This window comes from Helianthus annuus, chromosome 2 (assembly GCF_002127325.2).
Source record: "Helianthus annuus cultivar XRQ/B chromosome 2, HanXRQr2.0-SUNRISE, whole genome shotgun sequence".
Classification (NCBI taxonomy): domain Eukaryota; kingdom Viridiplantae; phylum Streptophyta; class Magnoliopsida; order Asterales; family Asteraceae; genus Helianthus; species Helianthus annuus.
Window position 1 is genome coordinate 128,854,044 of NC_035434.2, and position 5,068 is coordinate 128,859,111.

At 33.6% G+C, this 5,068-nt stretch overlaps 1 long non-coding RNA gene across 1 annotated transcript; it reads right to left on the minus strand.

Annotated features, from left to right (window-relative positions):
* Positions 1–506: 506 nt before the first annotated feature.
* LOC118486717 lies at positions 507–3,119 on the minus strand. The gene is made up of 3 exons (XR_004879638.1): positions 2,989–3,119; positions 1,607–2,212; positions 507–724 (listed from the first exon to the last, which is right to left on the minus strand). It is a non-coding gene; the product is annotated as an uncharacterized LOC118486717 (long non-coding RNA).
* Between the last annotated feature and the right edge of the window lie 1,949 nt (positions 3,120–5,068).

A 5,068-nucleotide genomic window follows, 5' to 3' on the forward strand; every position in this document is an offset into this window, starting at 1 on the left:
ATGTGTTTCTATTTTACACATGTGTAAATTTATGTATGTTGCATACTGTGTATAAATTCTCAGGTAAACAACCAAAGCTAGTGTTAGCTGAACAAGACGCAACAATGAAACAAGTTGTAGCTAACGTGTTCAATGAACCTATCCATTGTTTATGTATGTGGAGTATTATGTATAAACTGATGAAGATAGTAATTGTGATGAACAAAGTCATAGTGATGAAGATAGCGATGAAGATAGTGATGGTGACGGAAGTTTTTTTTATGTATATTTATTTCTATAGTTTTTGTTTGAATAAGGTATTCATGCACTATGTATATTTAAAGATGTAGCATTTTGTTGAATTTGAACTTGTGTTTTGATGTGGAATTTTACAGTTTTTATATTTGCAAGATAACATCTTATGGAAAGGGGGACAACACCTCGGTATTTATTGATAACAAAAAATATTTACAATCTACGGGCATTGGGCTTCCCGGGATATACCCCAAGAAGGACACCAACCCCAAACCGTTAGCTATTGTCTAATAACAAGGCCTTTACCATGAGCTAAACTAGAAATATAAAAAAACAACCTATTTTAGACACCACAAAAACACCAACGGCTACTCCATCTGGATGCACCTTGTGGGACTAATAGTCATCTAACTGAAGTTCATCATAATACGAAATATCAGCATGTGAAAGATGCCTTGAATAAGCGAAGTCATTCTCCAAGTCATCACCCCTGATGTTAATAAAACACAAATAAATCATGAATTTAACAAAAAACGTCATACTGAATTGTAGAAAGGTATGCACTGCCAATATGATCAAGCAATCAAAATGTAAAAACAAAAAACATCTTCATGCAGAACTCAAATCGACTAGGAGAGTAATTTCCTACATCAACTTGTTGCTCAACGTTCTTTGTTACCACTGACTTGTGCTCATCTAAATTTGTCACCTACTAAAGATTGACAATGATTAGGATGTTGTTCAAAAGAGCTGACTGCATATGTAAAACTTTTGCAACCACTGTCAGCAACACCACTGGATTTGGTGCTGATGTAACTAGTGGTAGACGATGAAGTGCTAAGATCCGGTTGATGCCCTGGATCTATGATAAGCTAAGCCACCTTTTTTCCATTGCTTGAAACAGTAATTACAGACTCTTATATTCCCTTGCAACATTTAAATCACTATATGATGTCGCGGGGATTGAATTTTGAGTACACTTGGCACAGAAAACACGACCACAAATTTTGCATACTGCGGTTGAACAAAGTAAAGTGTGAAGCACACTCGTAGCATACCCTGTAACTCTGATTGGGGATCCAAATGTCCCTCAACACGTTAACTAGCTCAGACCGTTGTGGGACCCCCAAATTCAATACTAACTAAGATGTGCAAACATCTTATTTACACATGTGTAAATTTCTTAATCACTCAAATTCAATATTAACTAAGATGATTTACACATGTGTAAACATATTACACATGTGTAAACATCTTATTTACACATGTGTAAATTGCTAAATCACTCGAATTCAATATTAACTAAGATAAGTTACACATGTGTAAACCATAATATATAAAATTTTAGTTATATATTTTTTGTGTAACATACCTTCACATGTGGCAACTAATTGGAGTTTCTTTGGCTGTTTTTCCATAACCCTGTTCAACATCTGTTTCTTTTTTCTTTTTTCTTTTTTTGTTCACCACTCCTTGATGCTTCTGTTAAAACAATAGAAGGTAGTCAAACAATATGTATTAACAACTTACTTATACATGTGTGATTTCCTTGATTACACAAATGTAATAGTAACGAAGATGATTTACACATGTGCAAATAGGGGTGAGCATAAGTAGGTCCGACCCGACTAGAACCCGATAACCGAACCGAATAGTACCCGAAACTGACCCTAATAGAGTAATTCGGGTATTTTTCGGTTCCTATAATTCTAGTATATCGGATATCGGGTCGGTTCCACGACTCACGAGGTACATGGTTTCTGACACACATAAAAGAACATGCATGCAGAATCCATATATAAAAACTAAATAATATAACGGGTACGATACGCAGCTTATTTGCAGGCCGATATGCAGCCAATTCGCAGCCGGTGTGCAACTTATTCGCAGCATGTTCGCAGCTGGTACGCAAGCCTGTTCGCAGCTTATTTGCAGCCTGTTCCCAGCCGGTACGTAGGCCTGTTAGCAGCCCGTAAACCTACATATGTTTTTTAAATTTATTTAATAATAAGTACCTTCACATTATATTTATAGATGTTAGATATAGTACTTTTAGAATTTCAATAACTAATTAAATATATAACAACTTAGTACAACAATCAGACATACTGGATTTTAGAAAACCACCTCCTAGAAAAAACATCACATTTCTAATTAGAGAGGAAACTTCGTTGCCTGTACTTATCCTACTAAAATAACCAGCTAAATATTATATAACCATCCCAGCCTAAACACATTCAACGGTGTATATCAATAGTGTATTGTACAAGTATGCTATCTCAATTCAACACATTTCTAGCCAACGAGATGACTAAAGAGTCCGTGACAAGTTTCTAGGTAAACACCTGAATCCTATGCCCATTACGGGTCAATTAAATGAATAATAAAAACACACACTTGCTCTGTTAAGATCCATCCCACAAAAACACAACCAACACCAAAAGACTTAAATATGCAAATGCCTATATATAGCAGAAGAATAGTGAAACTATTTAAAGTTATATGTCATCCGAATCACAGATAATCATTCCAAATAATATCAATTTTGAATCTAAAACAAAAACAATAAGACATTTATACGAATGATGAAGTTTCTATTACAAACATTCAGTCAAATTAACAATAGGGGAAGTAGATATCAGATATCGAAGAACAGAGATAATAATTTTCACCTTGAACGGTTAAACTGATCGAATAATTAATCAAATCATAGCGAATACAGTTAAATCACACAAAAAAAATTGAAGAACTCACCTATTAAACGGTTCAATCGAGACTCATCAGAGGTTTTTCCTCATGATTTTTGAAATTGAAGGGCTTTTTACACACAGATCGATTGATGACAGGGGTTTTTTGGTACTGGTCATGCGTATTAGGTGATGGAGTGCTTAGGGGGTTTTTTGTTTTTGAGTTTTGACAATAATACCCTTTAGTCTTTTAATTTAGGTTTCCTTCTCATTTAAACCCATCTAATCTTAGCCCTTAATTAAGAATGATCTATGGATGAAAATTGTTCCTAGTGTTCTCACAAAAATCCTTGTTCTCAAGATAACCCTCCCCTACATGGCATTGCCATTCCAACAATAAACCTTTTAGTTTAGAGTTAAATGCCATTTTAGTCTCTGTGATTTGGGCTATTTTGCCAGTTTAGTCCAAATATTTCATTTTTAACCTGTGGGTCCAAAAAAGTTTCACAGTTGCCATTTTTGTCCACTGGGTTAACTTCATCCATTTTTTCTGTTAATGAGAAGGCCAATTCGGTCATTTTATATGACTGAATTGCCCTTTTAGTTAACAGAATTACATACAAAATGACCGAATTGGCCTTCTCGTTAACAGAAAAAATGGATAAAGTTAACGAAGTGGACTAAAATGGCAACTGTGAAACCTTTTTGGACCCACAGGTTAAAAATGAAACATTTGGACTAAACTGGCAAAATAACCCAAACTATAGGGACTAAAATGACATTTAACTCTTTAGTTTATTTTGTTGGTTCCAATCCTAGACAAAAGGGGACTTTTCTCAAATAGTATTTGTTTAGAAAAAAAGCCTCAAGTTTTTAATTCGCTTTAGTCCACCAAAATGATTGAGCCGACCCTGATACACAAACAAACACACACACACATGTATATATATATACACACATATACAAATAAAAATTTTCTACATATGCATGCGTACATACACACATATATATATACAAATACACACCTCCACATTAGGGGTGTTCATTTTTATCCAAACGCGAAAACCGACCCGAATTCGAAATCACCCGAACCCGAATTAGAGAATAACCGAAAAACCTGAACCCAAACAACCCAAACCCGAACCTTAAATGGGTCGGTTATCGGGTCACTTTTTTCAAACCAAAAACCCGAACAACCCGACCCGAATAACTCGAAACTTGAAACCCGAATAAAAACCCGAACATTGGTGGTCTTTTTTATAGATGTGATTTGATGTTGAGTGTTTTGTATTTGAAACATTAAACTTTCAGACTTTTGAATATTATCATACCATATTGTTAAATAATCTTTGAATTGTGATGATATTTTTTTAACAACAACATATATTTGATGATTTTTTTGTGAAAAAAAAAAACATTTTTTTTTTCATTTTACATCTAAACCCGAAAATCGAACAGCTTGACCCAACCCGTCCTAACCCGAACCCGAATAACCCATACCCGAACAACCCGAACTTTAAATGAGTTGGTTATTGGGTCCGTTTTTCCTAACAAAAAACCCGAACAATCCGATCCGAAAAACCCGAAACCCGAAAAAATAACCTAAAGAACACCCCAATCCACATAAATATAATGCATATACAAATAATAAAACTTATACATATACAAACACACCTTCATTTACATATATTTACATCTATATACGTATACATATAGATAGTATACATACACATACATGCACATACATAATTTAACTTATTATCACACTATAAATAAGCAACATGTTGTTGCTTCATATACTTGTACCCTATGCATAGGGTGCTTCCCAAAAAAAAAAAACTTAATTTTTCACTTTTTACCTATAAGTTTCTTATCTTTTACAACAAAAAAAAAACTTAATTTTTCACTTTTTACCTATAACTTTCTTATCTTTTACAAAAAAAAAAAAAAAAAAAAAAAGAAACTTAATTTTATAACTTTTTACCTATAAGTTTCTTATCTTTTACAATTTAACCTTTTTGAATTTTTTTACTTTTAACCTTCAAACTTTTCATCTTTTACAATTTAACACAAACACTTTTTTCTGTTCAACTTTGGTCCCACATACTTTTATCTTTCACGAGTTTTTCGTTTTATTGCGAGTCAAC